This window comes from Macaca nemestrina, chromosome X (genome assembly GCF_043159975.1).
Source record: "Macaca nemestrina isolate mMacNem1 chromosome X, mMacNem.hap1, whole genome shotgun sequence".
Taxonomy (NCBI): Eukaryota; Metazoa; Chordata; class Mammalia; order Primates; family Cercopithecidae; genus Macaca; species Macaca nemestrina.
This window is the reverse complement of record NC_092145.1, coordinates 131,233,935-131,249,518: the sequence shown is the minus strand read 5'-3', so window position 1 is coordinate 131,249,518 and position 15,584 is coordinate 131,233,935. Positions and strand designations below refer to the sequence as shown.

Here is a 15,584-nt window from a genome sequence, read left to right as displayed (position 1 = left end):
TGAGCTGAGATCACACCATTGCACTCCAGCCTGGGCAACAGAGGGAGACTCTGTTCCAAAAAAAAAAAAAAAAAAAAAAAAAAAAAAAAGTCGAGGGCTTATTAAGGAAAGAATCCTAGTCTTTGGCTTTCTGTTTGGGCCAACTTTGTCATCCTTGTAATTCCTTCTAAAGCTTTGGCATGTTCTCACACTATAATCGTATGAAGTTCATGGCTTTACATTTATAAAAATTATATTTTATCTTCTTTTCTCTTATACTAGTTGGTGGAACAAGCAGAAATCAAAGACGCTGAAACCAGAAAACACAACATAGCAGAAGAGAAAAAAAAAAGACATTAAAACACAAATTTTGAAAGGGCAAAAGAATCATTTTTGGAATCTGACTAATGAGACAGTATGGGGAAGGCTAATGGGGTAAGGAGAAGAATAAATGGAAATAATGGTCTTTGGAATGTGAACATTAATATAATGGAGAGCAATGAATAAGAAGTATGACAATGTTAAGTATGTCATTGTCCCAAGAGGTGCTCAGTTGAGAAATCACACACACACAGAATTTAATTATAAGAAAAATATGTGGTAACAAAATAATGGGAAAACTCAGAAGAGTCAGAGAATAAACCGTTTATTACCACCTCCTAAGTAGCTTTGAATCCTCTTTCTAAATTTTCTTTGTAAATTCAAAAGTTAAATTGAATTTTGCTTCAGACATAAAATGAAACTTGGAGCATTTATTTCTGTATTGCCAGGAGAAATATTTACCTTGATCTATTTAAATTCTTCTAGGCATTCCTATTTATTCAATTTTATAAACATCCTCTTCTTTGATGTTATTCTAAGTTTATTGTTTCATTGTCTGAGAAAATGAACTAAAAATCTTATCTCCATTTCCTAAATCGGTATTTTTTTCCCCATGAAATTTCTAGAAGCATCCAAATGACTGAATTAAAATAAAGTATGGCAAATTGCCTTTTAGAATGACTCTTCCCAATTAGAAATTGCCAAAAGTAGAGATCAAAGCAGTATACAATGGTTTTAAACTAGCTCATAAAACATCTTCCATGAGCTATATAAAGATTTTTGTTATGATTACTTTTATCTTATAATTATTCTTACCAAATTCCAACCATAAAAGATATTTTGTACATAATAGGTACTCAATCAATGAACATTACATTTGAAAAGCAATGATCTGCTTTATTTTCAGTCTAAATGGAATCAATATGAATTAAGCAGGAAAGAATATGGCAGAGTTGCATTACAATTTGCAGTCCAAAAATTATTGAGTAATCTCAGGAACAATGTACTCTACCAGGGCTTTCCAAAGATCGTTTTCAGGAATACTAGCCTGTCTATATGCTGCTGAAGCGAGCACAGGAATACTAGCCTGTCTAGATCAGTGCAGTTAACACAACCCAACAGATCTTTGTGCTTGATGATGAAAATATTCTGTATCTCTGCTGTTCAATACAATAGACAATAACTATATGTGGTTATCAAGCACCTGAGATGTGACTAGTGCAACTGAATAACAATTTTTTTTTTCATAGAAATTAATGTAAATAGCCATAAGTTGCTAGTGGCTACAGTACTGGAAATCATAGCTGCACTTTGTTCCTCAAGAACAAATAAAAAATTTTATTTTACTTTAAAGAACAAAATTTTGTCTAACGTAGCATTTCCCAAATGTAATTCATTGAGAATTTCCTCCTTCTGCTTTGAGAAGAACATTAGGGTACACTTTTCAAAATTTTTACGTCATTAATAAAAAGGAATTAGTTGTTTAAGGCCATTTACACATGATTCCTTATTTAATTTGCTGATTCATTTATGTATCCACTCAATTAACATCTAATGAGCTAGGGGCTTGGCAATGTTGAGATATAGTTTTGTTCATTGTTGAGTTATGTCTAATGGGATAGGCAGATTAATCAAGAGAGAATTGCACACAGTTTGGTAAGTTCTAAGAAACACAGAGGACTGTGGGAATACAGAGGTGGGCACAGAATCAAAATTTGTCATGGGGAAACTTTCCAGAGGGGAATGGAGGACAAGTAGGACATTGTCTGGTTAAAAGGAAGGCCTCAGCCAGGCTCGGTGGCTCACGCCTGTAATCCCTGCACTTTGCGAGGCCGAGGAGGGTGGGTCAGCTGAGGTCAGTAGTTCAAGACCAGCCTGGCCAACATGATGAAACCCCGTCTGTAGTTTAAAAAAAAAAAAAAAATAGTTAGGTGTAGTGGTTTGTGCCTGTAATCTCAGCTACTCAGGAGGCTGAGGCAGGAGAATCACTTGAACCTGGGAGGCGGAGGTTGCAGTCAGCCGAGATCGCACCACTGTACTCCAGCCTGGGCAACAAGAGCAAAACTCCCTCTAAAAAAAAGGGGGGGCGGGGCACCTTTGCATTTTTATTTCTCTTATTCCCCTCCCCAGGGTTTGACACTTAGTCTGTGCTATTCAAGCTAAGTCCTTCAATCACAACTATGCCTAGATCCTTGTGGGTTGCTTATTTATACCTTTAAACAAAAAGAAATTCGTCTGATTTTTACAGATTGATTTGAGAATTAGATGCTGTTAATAGTCTCTATTTCCTTTTTGCCACCCCAACCACTTTTTCGGTTCTAACTTCTTCATACTCCAATGTGCACCACAGAAACAGAGGCTGATATGGTTTGGCTCCGTGTTCCCACCTAGATCTCATCTTGAATTGTACTCCCATAATTCCCACGTGTCGTGAGAGGGACCGGTGGAAGATAATGGAATCATGGGGGTGGTTTCTCCTGTACTGTTCTGGTGGTAGTGAATAAGTCTGATGAGATCTGATGGTTTCATAAGGGGTTTCTGCTTTTGCTTCTTTCTTATTCTCTCTTGCCACCATGTAAGAAGTGCCTTTCACCTTCTTCCATAATTGTGAGGCCTCCCCAGCCAGGTGGAACTGTGAGTCCATTAAACCTATTTTTCTTCCCAGTCTCAGGTATGTATTTATTAGCAGCGTGAAGAAGGACTAATACAGAGGCCAATTCGTACTTTAAAGGTATTAAGGCTAATCATAGTCAAGAGATTAGAAGTCATAATATAAATATTAACCACAGAGAGGTTTAAATTTTTCTGTATAATCTACAATCTTCTCAAAATAGCCTTCAGAATTTTGACCTGAGAGCAGGAACGGGCCTTTCATGTTTTAATCCTCAAAAAAAAACGCATACAAGCCTGCGTGTGTGTGCGTGCACACACGCATTCTCACACTCATAATCTGTCTTTTCTCAACTTCAACAACTGTCCAACTGATCTCTCTGTACGTTCCTTTCTATTTTAATCAAATCTCCTCAAAATAAATAAGGGATATTCTAAAATGTAAATCTCATTAAGCCCTCCCCCAGATGATACTCTTCAGGAGTTTCCTCAATTTCCTTCAAAATACAGTCTATGGCCATTGGAGTAGTTTAAAATTCCCTGTATAATCTAGTCCACGTTTATTCCTCTAACCGAAGAGCCAACAATTCTAGAACAGTGTCTAGCATGTAATAAATACCCAGTAAGTGTTGGCTTTTGTTTTAGGAAATCGTTCTCTGTCCAGGAAGCCTAAAAAGGTGTCAAACCATAATATTAAGGAAGCAATGCATAGTGCAGCAAATGCACAAAAGAGAAACAAGTCCCACAAATGTTACTGAAAGCTCACCATTCATGACAACACTAATCTCCTCCCGCAACTCTGCCGTCACCCTTCATTCTTTGAGGCTTCAAAGGATGAAGTTTATCCATTCATATCAAAACCTTCCTTTTTCACATATCAATGCACATTTAAAATAATCTTGTAGACACTGTTTTCTCCTTAAGAGTCTGAGCGTTAGGAAACGATTCTGTAAATATTAAAAACACAGGTATTGTAAGACCTATTCGAATCTTACAAACTAATTTTGTTTTACTAACCAAGACAGTGTAGGATAGTTACACAAACCTAGGTCTAGTAAGGAATTCATTTGTGATTGTGGCATTGAGTGCTAATAATTAGTGTAAATTGTTACTTTCTCAAAACAACCGCCATAATAGCCTGTTGATTAAGCAAGGCTGAGTTTATTACATAGTGCAGTAATAAAAATCAACACTTGACAGGGTCTTAGGTCTCTTTGGTCTCTGAAGACAGAGGTTGAAGGTAGATTTTTTTTAAATAGAGTTTTGGGGGAGTCTAGGTTCAAGTGGTTTAAAGAAGGTCTTTGAATGCAGAGATTTGATTGAAATTAGGCAAAATCCAAGATATAATAGACAAGAGTTGGTGGACCCAGTGAGTCCAGATTCTTAAAATAAGTCTTGATGAATAAATAGCTGTTGAATAAGGGAGTTCATCATGTTAACAATCCATTGTCCTATGAAAGGGAGCTTTTTCTCCAAATAAACAACTTATTGTCTTAAAATGGAGCTACTTGATCACTGTGTAGTTCAGATAAGTGCAGTTTCAGGAATTTCCCGATGCTGTATGTTAGTTTACAACATTAGTTCCTGGGAGAATGTTTTGTGGAACAAAATGCAAAGTTATATTGATGTAGGGGCCTTGATAATTAAGTTGAGTGACAACCTCTCTGAGTTTCCTCAATTGTAAAATGGGGATACTAGTGGCACCTTTTACTTTTGGTTGTTTTGAGGATTTAGTGAAATAATGTGCATAAAGTCCTCAGCAGGATACTTGGCACTTAGTACGAGTACAATGACTGTTAAATATCTTTTTCAACTACTTTCAAAGTAGTTACTCTTAAAGTATCGACTCATTTTTTCATCCACTCATTCTAAAACATCCAGCGAAATATTATATGCCATGTTCTTTGCCGTGTATTAGGAACACAGGGAGGAAAGAACCATGTACTCAGTAACTTGTACTTACAGACATGTTACCCTATTTCTGGAGACTGTTTTGGTAAAAATAGGAATGTCATGTCGAGGCAGCTCAGGGGAGGTAGGAAAGTCTAAAAACCTGTCCTAATGAAGCTGATGCTTGACCTGGACCTTAAAGGATGAGGAATAATCCATTAGTCAGCCAAGGGGCCGATCATTCCAAGCTAAGGGAAAACTATGTACAAAGGCCAGAAACTATTAATTTCCATGCTGGGTTCCAGATATAAAGGAGAAATCTGTGTGATTTCACATAAAGGGTCAGATGGATCAGCAGAAGATGAGTTTGGGGAATAAAAATTATAATTAATAGAATTCAATATATAATAAGAATATTCGGTGTTTATAACAAATGGGATAATTCCAACCAGAGGATTAAAGGTTTTTTTTCTATCAAGGTGTGGAGCTGGGGTCCTATCTTACACAGTTTAGTCATTCTCAAATATTTTTATACACCAGAAAAACATGGAAAGACTTAAAATTGTCTCCATCTTGTTCAAACCTTGCAAAGATTCCGATTTAATTGATCTGGGAAGGAGCCTGGGAGTCTATATTTTTTATTTTTGTGTGTGTTTTATTTGTTTAATGCTCTCCTAGTAATACTAATATATAAGTGGGACAGAAAGCTGCCTGTAGTAAGCAGTCACAACTCAATACCAGTAGTTAGAAGCCCAAAATGAATCATTTAAGCAATATTCTTAAGGTCCACGTGCAAAATTCTGTAAACAAGGAGTCAATAGAAGTTATAGAAGGTAACGTTAGCATCAGTGAGAGGTTGAATTAGGACAGTGAGTTTTCAGTTATTTCTGCTTATCTGGGACTTGTTTTCTATGAAGAAAAGGAAAGAGCATATTCAGATATTCCCAATGATAATGGAGTCATAGTCTCAGGCTAAGATAGTGGGCATGAGATGAGATGGACTCAAAAGACAGAAGTAGATCTTGGGATAAATTAGGGTATTGGGATAGAGAAGAAGGAGAGAGCTCAAAGAACAATCCAAAGGTTGTTAGCTATAGGGGCAGGAGCAGTAGGTCTAGGATGTAGATAAAGAACTAATTTAAAGTGTTGACTATAGGCAGCTTTCCAATAAACCTTGGCTAATACCTGAGCCATTACTTCTTTCACAGCCCCAGGCACAACTGTACGATTCCCTCACTTTCTGAAACATTTTAACAGTCTCCTCTTTTGTGTATGACCTCAGTGCCCTCAGGCCACTCCCGGACTGCTTTCTTGGTTTCAAAACATGTCCTCTACTTTTGTAAGTATTGGTTTTAGAGTAGACTGAATTGAGAAATGTGCTATAGGGAGCATCCCAGAATCACAGAAAATGACCATGGTTATGAACTATCACTGATGAACATTTTAGGCAAAAGTGGTCAGTTTTGAAGATGACTTCAAGGTCAGCCAAACTTCCCTTTTTCCTCATTGCCAAAGGTCCTGAGGAACATTATGAAAAATAAAGAATAAAGGCAGGTGGAAAGCCCAAACATATGTATTTTTATTTGTGATATTGAATTATAAATTGAGAATTACTAGTCTGTGTTGATGGCAAAACCAGACTCTGTAAAATGTTTTAAAGAACTTTATTCTGAGCCAGTATGAATGATCGACGCCTGGGGCACACTGTTTCAAGAGGTCCTGAGAAAGTATGCCTGTGGCAGTCAGATTACAGTTTGGTTTTACACATTTTAGGAAGGCAGGAGCTTTAGGCAAAGACATAAATCAATATATGGAAGGTACACGTTGGTGAGGCCCAATAAGGTGAGTTATCTTGAAGCAGGGGCTTACAGGTCATAGGTGGATTCAGAGATTCTTTAATTTGTGATTGGTTAAAGAAGTAAAGGTTTGTCTAAAAATTTGGAGTCGGCAGGAAGGAATGTTTTAAGTTAAGATAAGGAAGGCTGTTAATCAATACACTGGGTCAGAGTGACCTGTAGGGGTGTGCGATTTACCCTTTGTCTGACATGGCCTTAGGTCCTGTTTATAATTTGGTATCTTAATGTCACAGAGTCCATTTTGTTAGTCTTTGCTCTCTATTTTACAGTAACATTAATGCTGGTCAGTTGTGCCTAAACTCCAAAAGGGAGAGGGTATAAAAAAGTGTGTCTGACCTCCCTTCTTGTCATGGCCAGGAATTGAGTTTTTAAGGTTTTTCTGGGGTCTCAGTGACTAAGAGAGGGTCTGTTCCATTTGCGACGGGCTAAGGATTTTATTTTTAGTTTACAGCAGGATCAATGATTGTGTTTCCTAAGGAACCTAATTCTAGAAGTCTTTCAATTCTCCCCAAATATTTTGGGCCCTTGTGGCACAATTGCTGAAACCCTGACTCCAAATTTGGGAGAAGGATAACATCGCTGCCAGCTTTTTACTGGTATCAAGAAAAATGCCAGAAAATATGCAACATATGTTGCCATTTTGTCAAAAGCAGCCATGTTAACATGACAATGAAAGCAAGTTCGTTTTGGATTTCTTTTTAATCCCTGGAAGGTCAGAGGGCCAAAGTTTTCTAGTAATTCAGCTAGGAAATTAACCATCTTTGGCTTTTCTTACTATTTTAATTTACAATTATGATTTATAGATAAACGTTGGTTGGAAAGTATTTTTACACATAATGGCTTTTTTAGAATAGCATCTACAGATACATGACAGAAGGATAAAAACTGTAACTGTGACAGCAATTTCAATCAGAAATAAAAACCTTAAGGAGCTTCATAAAATTTACCAAAATGTATGCTTCTGATGTCATGGTATGTATTTGTTGATTTGTTTCTTCCCTGAGGGATTAGTAGTGAATATGTAAGTGAAAAAGGACATGATTACACATTAAATACAATATGTCTTCTGGGAAGGTGGAGAAATCTTTCAGCCTTAGTGGCATTCACGTTTGTGTGGCTGTGTATGTGGATGTGTGAATTTATTCGACAAAAATGATACCACTTCTATTTGCATGATATTGTAAAGATTTTTTCTTTCCCATATATTCTCTCTTTTTGGTCTCCTGATAATCCTGTAAAGTAACATTAATATATGTGATACACTTAATGAAACTCTTTGACAGGCAGCAACATATTTGAGAAAACAAGCTTGGGAAGTCTGCAATATTATCTTCATCTAAATAATGAGAAAAATGAATCTCAAATAGGGTAAGTGATCTACCAAGCAGCACCCAGCTCTCCGAGATAGAACTGATCCCCAAAACGAAGTCTTGTTATCCTGGTACTGTGCTTGATTCATAGAAAATGTTCAACAAATATCTGAAATTTAATTCATAGTTTGTATAGGTATAGCATGCAACTCCCACAAGGAATTTTGGCTTTCTCTTTAAAATGTGGACTTTTATATGCCAAGAGAAATTTTCTTTGTGGCTGAATGTTTTTCAGGAAGAGATTACTCAACTAATTTGAACCATATTGACATATCTGTAATTTATGGAAAAGTGCAACATAATACAGCATTATAGAGGGTAGAGTCACGCTTGCTGAATACATATAGTGGGCATTATTTTGAAAGAAAGAAAACAGTTTAATACAAACTACATGAATTTGACGAGGCACTTTCCCTTTATTTCCATTAGTATAAATCTGCCTATATCTGATAATTGTTGGTGGGCATGAAGTAAAAGGAAATTATCCCCCTTTCTGTAGGTTGTCTGTAAAGAAATAAAGCAAAAGGGAATTAGTACAAAATAATAACAGTAATCTAAGCAGACATAGAGTTCAGTGTTTGTTTTATTTCACAGAAAGATGCCTGTACAACTTGTATAACAAATTGGTAGGCTAAAAGAATAACCTCATGTAAATGAAGAATGTAATTACCATTTTCACAGTTTTGGTACATGTTGGAAATGTCATTTCAATCAGGGCTAATCATAATATGACAGGAATAACTGTGATACCATAAGTGATAATGTTATGCTGCTCACTTTTTCTAAATTTGGTGGCAAAATATGCAAAGATAAAACTTTCAAAGAGCCAGTAAAACATGTTCAAGAATTCTCCCACTTTAAAAAATATTTTCAGGGAAATACTCATCATTATAGATCAACAATTATTTTGATAACTCAGTTGTTTTTAAATTAACCCCGTTTTAGTATTTTGGTCATCTTTTATGGTCAATTATAAAATAAAAGTATCCATTTTTAAGTGACAATAAGTATTTGATATTTTACTTTTTCCACATACACATTCCTATGTTTCATATGGCATATATGTATATTTTACATATATTCCACATTTAATCTATACATATTAGACACACAGATACACACATACATATTCTATCTATCCATCTATCTATCTATCTATCTATCTATCTATCTATCTATCTATCTTTCTATTTATCTATAGTTGAGATAAGGTCTTACTCTGACAGCCAGGCTGGAGTGCAGTGGCAGGATCACAGCTCACAGCAGACTCCATCTCCCAGGCTCAAATGATCCTCTCACCTCAGTCTCCCAAGTAGCTAGAACTACAGGTGTACCCTACTGCACCTAGATAATTTTTAAATTATTTTTATAGAGACAGGGTCTCACTGTGTTGCCCAAACTGTCCCCTAACTCCTGGGCTTAAGCAATCCTCCTACCTCAGCCTTCCAAATTGCTGGGATTAGAGACATAAGTCACCATGCCTGGCCACATGTGATATTTTGTATGCATCTATCTGTCTGTCTATCTGTCTATCTATCTATCCATCAATCCATCTATCGATCTAAAAATTTATAATTTTCTAAATGTTGTCTCTCATTTTTTTTCCCATACATGGGCTTCTTATTAATAATAAATAAAGTAGTTAAAAACAACAACCTAAGAACTTCAGCATAAAGCTCAATGGGTGTTCCCATTCATTGCATTGTGAAGTTGATATGAATGCCATTTTGATGCTACCTCATTTTCTGGCTCCTGATGAAGAAACAGATTAATGACAAATTCCATTCATTATTAATTTTTGTGGTTGTCGTGAAGTTCATGGCATTTTAATTTAATTTTATTTTGTGTTACTTTTCTAATGCACTTCTTTATGGACAAGTCAACAGATGGTTTCTTAAAAGTACCTTTCTACTGGGAAGTTGCAATAAATACAAATAACTAACTGTTGCTGTGTGGATACAGCCCCCAAACGGGAGACAGCTGGGGAGTCAGGAGAGTGCAGAAGAGAGGAAGAAGTATGATTAGTATTTTGTTCTTGTTCATAATTTTTGGTGTTGAGTACAAAGTTTGACACAAGACATAAATAAATGCATTGATTTTGAAAACTTTAAATAAAGGTATCTTATTCTGTGGTTCAAGAACCACTGGAAGTGTAGAGGTCATCCAAATGTCCTGATATTTGATGCAAATTTTTATTTCTGTGTGCATATGTAGATTTTTATGGGGAAAGGATACACATCATTATTCAGATTTTCCTCAACATGTAAGACCAGCAAATAGGTTCAGGACCACTGCCTTATCTATTAATTATATTCAGGTCCAAATGGGAAAAAGACATTTCTAGGAAACAGGAATATAAATGCCTTAATCCATGAATTTATTTTATTTATACAAGATATTACATAAAAGAATCTGAACCAAAGCATCTTCCAAAATAGTGTTATAAGAATGAATATTAGGCAGGGCACGGTTACTCATGCCCGTAATCCCAGTAATTTGGGAGATTGAGGCAGGTGAATCACCTGAGGTCAGGAGTTTGAGACCAGCCTGGCCAACATGGCAAAACCCCGTTTTTACTGAAAATACAAAAAAAAAATACCTGGGCGTGGTGGTATGTGCCTCTAATCCCAGGTACTTGGGAGGCTGAGGCAGGAGAGTAGCTTAAAGCCGGGAGACTGAGGTTTCAGTGAGCCAAGATCATGCTCCTGCACTCTAGCCTGGGCGACAGAGTGAGACTCCATCTCAAAACCAAACCAAACAAAAAAGGAATGAATATTATAATATTATGTTATTTACTTCATTATAAGAATTAAAAATATATTGGGGCATATTTAGGGCCTCATAATAATTCATAGAGGAAATTGATATGATCCATTTTATGTTGAGTAACTCATGATCATTATTATTATTAACGTTACTGCTTACTACAAAAAATTAGGAAAATTCCTATTCTTATAAAAATTAAGAGTTGAATATGCTGTTAGGCCTAAACTACATAATGTCTGCAAAGGTTATGGTCTTATGGATGATGATTTTTCTCAAATATTAGTGTGAAAATAACAAGTTTCTAAGTTTTCCAAATGATGTAAAGGCTGAGGATTTTTAAGAGGCTTTGATTATACTCAGAGAGTGGAGAACTAAATGATGGAAGGCCAAGATAAGTGGTGATCTGCATTTCTTTAACTATTATGTGCAGTTGCTGCCACAAAATTGTTTTGTTCTTTCTAAAAGGTAGAGAGAGAATTTCGCCCACAGACGCAAAGCCAACGTCTTTCAAGAAGTGATTTGAGAGGCTGGAGAGAAGCAGATTGGTTACTTGATTACTGAGAGGGCCATTAATAGGAGCTCATTTCTAGCTAAAGTGCTGACATCACTTTGAAGCCATTTACAATTGTTAAAAGGAAGCAACCCTTTAGTATAAATAATGAGCCTGTTAAATTAAGTGCATTGGCAGATATTCATAACAGCAGATACAGGAGGAGCTGTAATTCATTATAATTACTGTTTTTCATATGTCTGAAAAATGCAAATATATGTATGTATGTGTGTGTGTATGTGTGTGTAGTCACACAGTGATATTTTCTTTTAGTACATATAATTTAGAATTTTCGAAAGGAGATTTGCTCCTTTTATGTAGGTTAGATTATGTCACGTGTCTACTTTTGGAGGGAGTGATAAATTGAGGTTGAGGCAAATATTCCCTAAGTTTGGATTTAACAACCCAGAATCCTCTAGGATGTCACTCTATACTTTATTTGGCAACTTCTCTATGTGCGTATTTGAGGGACCCTTGCAGAAAAGGTATGTATGGACAAGACAAGATTCTTGCCTAGAAACAGAAAGAACAAATATGAGCAGAGGCATAAATCAAAACATAAGCAATACAAATCAGTGCAATTTTTTTTTTTTTATTAAATAAGGCTTTCTGATTCATGTCCTAACCTTTAAAAGTAGTTTCTGAAGTATATTCTCTGTTGTGAAACTTCATTCTCATAATAAAAATCATATTTTATGAAAAAAACCCTAATTTTCATTTATGCTATGAAAAAATAAACTAAATAATGAGTTTTCACTATTAAAAAAGTAGCAGAAACCAAGTTCATGAAGTTGCTTTTTCTTCATATGTTCATTGCTTGTAGTCTTTCACAAGGATACATGTATTCCAAGTTCAACATCTTTCCTTCTTTCTTTCCTTTCTTTTCTGTCTTTCTGTCTTTCTCTCTCTCTCTCTCTCTCTCTCTCTCTCTCTCTCTTTTTTTTTTGATAGAGTTTCGCTCTTGTTGCCCAGGTCGGAGTGCAATGGCGCCAACTCGGCTCACTGCAACCTCTGCATCCTGGGTTCAAGCGGTTCTCCTGTCTCAGCCTCCTATGTAGCTGGGATTACAGGCATGCACCACCACGCGGACTAATTTTGTATTTTTAGTAGAGACGGGATTTCTCCATGTTGGTCAGGCTGGTCTTGAACTCCCGACCTCAGGTGATCTTCCCATCTCAGCCTCCCAAAGTGCTGGGATTACAGGCATGAGCCACCATACCCGGCTAAGTTCAACATATTTCAAATTCAAAATACCTGTGTCTCTTAGCTTTTGCTACGTAATAAAATACTCTAAAACTAAATGGCTTGAGACAATTAAGTTCACTGTTTTGGTAGGTGTTTCTTCTGGTCTAGGCTTGGCTCTCTCATGCATCTGTGGCTCAAGTATGGCTTTCCACAGTGTTTTAACCCTTCAAAGACTCAGGTTTTACATCCAAAACCAGAGTTCAAGGACAGGAACCTCATAACTGTCTAAAAAATAAAAGTTATTCCTCAATGTTGTCTGAACTCATCTCTCTTACTAACCTCCCAAAGGAGAATTCAAAACTGGCCTACTTTCCTCAAGCTCCCTATTCAATCCTTCTCAACCTTTCCCTCTCCTTAGCCAATATCCTACCTGATATGTTTTTGAACATTTTAGACCCTCAGATATGAATGTTCTTGCCTTCCCTATACCCTAATGATAAATGTATTCATGAACCTCACGTTCTTTTCCCGGCTTTCTCAGAGGAGAGTCTCATCATCCACTTAACAGATACCTATTTCACTTGCACCCTTGATTTTATCAATTCTTATTCTCTTTCAACTCTATGGTCATTTTCATCTTTTCCTCCCTACTGTAGAACTGCCATTTTATTTGTCTTCTTTTCTGAGCCGATCTTCTCGAGGGAATAATCTCAATTCTCTATCTCCATGGCTTAATTTCCTACTTCATGCTAATCCACTGTAATTCAGTCTTTATTTGACATGGTGCAAAACCTATTATTTTTATAGTCAATGGTGACTTTTATATTGGTAAATCTAGTGAACATGTGCTAGTTTTTTGTTTTTTTAACTATGTCTCTCTTCTGCACTTGACACTGTTCATTACTCTGTCTTACAAAGTCTCTACACACTTGCCTCATTATAGTATTCTCTATTCTCTTTCCTTTGTGAGCACTGTCAACATCCTTCACAAGTTTCTTTTCCTGCAGTCACCTTTTAGATAGAGGTGCCACCATGCTTCTGTCCCAGTTCCTTTACTCTTCTCATCCTGCACATCCTCTTGCTGTCTTCATTCCATCCCCAACCCTTGCATCTCCATCAGATACTTCTCTGGAGTGGTTCCATAGGATGCCAAATGCACTACTTACCAACACATACTGAATATAATATATTTATATTATAATATGTAATATTATATATATTATATTTTATAAATGTATAATATATTTTTAATATATTATATAAAATATATATTATACGTGTGTGTGTGTGTGTGTATATATATATATATATATATATATATATATCCCCTTCTTCTTCAGCACAATATCCTGAAGAATCACATAGATTTGAAACAAAGGGGTCACTCTTGTTCCCCTACTTCCTCACTTTCCCATTCAATTAGTCATCAAGACTTGCACATTTTGACAATTAAGAATTTTCTTTTCTTCCATCCCCTTTCACCCCATCACAGTCCCCTATGACCACCTCTTAGTTCAAATATTTTGTACCTCTTGTTTACTGCCACAGCACACAACAGTTTCACATAACTTCACATTACACATACACTGTCATTCAAAAAAGGATAGCATTTTTGAATTTTGAAGCACAGCATACCTTTTAACGTGTCTATAAGATTTGTTTTCTCATGAGTTCTTATGCAATCACATGTACTATTCTGCATTGCTGCTTTATACACTTGTGACTTATCTCATGTAGGAGTGGAAAGAGGGTGGTCCCTTTCCTTCCTATCATAAGGGTCACAGTTGACACCTCTATATAATAAGAGAGAAGCCATACAAATTTATTTTATCATAGTTTCATGTGACTTGGGAAGGAGCCTTCAGAATGAAGACCCCAAGATACAGGAGAGACTACCTTTTTATGCTTACGTTCCATGAAAGATGGACAGCTGTGTAGAACTGTGATTGGACAAAAAGGGTATGATCTAATACTAATAGACCGAGTGGGAGAAGTCAGCTAAGGCCTGTCTGTCCAGATTCTTCTTGGCCTCTCTGTGCAGCGTTCCTTCCTCCCGGGTATGGTGCAGGAACTCTCTCTGGTATGGGGGCATCTTTGACCTGTTCTCAACAGGTACGTTAGAGAATTTCTTTATGGCCAGTTATGACGCATAAAGGTAGGGGGTAAGTTATGGTAATATTTTTAGGTTTTTTGGCTGGCCTTGAGGAAAAACATTTCTGATTTCTATGACCAGTTTTAGGGAAGAGGGCTTTTAATTTTGATGACTATCCTCAGGGAAGAATAAGGGGTGAGAGGAAAAAGGGCAGGAGGGCAGAATTTTGCTTCTGAAATTGCCTCTGAGGACTTCACTTTGGGGTATTGCTTCCTGTGCCTCAATACAATCCATGTCATCAATTTTACGTTGTTGGTATTATTCAATGATATTTTAGATTTGTGAAATTCACTAGTTAGAACAAAGCTATTTACTCTACATTAAAACATTTTAATAGATAGAATATCTTACCATAGCTATTTTCAAAAAATTGTTATTATTGAGTTTAACATTTTTATATTTAGCTCTGTGTGGAATATCTTAATTATTTCTTGACTTTCTTCTCTCTCAGGTCACATCAGAAGTTATTCACTTGAACAGATTTTAGATTAATGTATTGATATTATGATCACCATGCATATCCATTAAATATTTTGATATTGACACTTAAATAGAATAAAGTATACATATATGTCTCAATCATCCAGCTGATCCTTTCTAAGAAAGGGATGTGCATTTATTAATCATGTTTTTACCCACAGCACTTATTGTGACATTTGTCACATAGTAGGCTCTATATATGTTTTTAAATTAATGAAGCTATCAAAGATCACCAAGCAATATAATTTCAGAGGACAGATGAAGACTTTCACATCTTCATTTGTTCACACTCTGTATGCTTCCTTAGGCAACTGTTTAAAATTAATTGGCAAGAATTACTGCTCTCCTTTTCTCATACCTGTTTTGGATTCTAAACTTTGTTATTTTATTTTGCCATCTCTATTCTTTCTACTTACTTGAAAATT

The 15,584-nt window shown here is 36.1% G+C and overlaps 1 protein-coding gene across 3 annotated transcripts in view; it reads left to right on the top strand.

Moving 5' to 3' along the window:
• LOC105490366 (interleukin 1 receptor accessory protein like 1) overlaps nucleotides 1-15,584 on the top strand; it is a 1,633,350-nt gene that overhangs the window by 969,431 nt on the left and 648,335 nt on the right. The gene's annotated exons all lie outside the window — the stretch shown is intronic.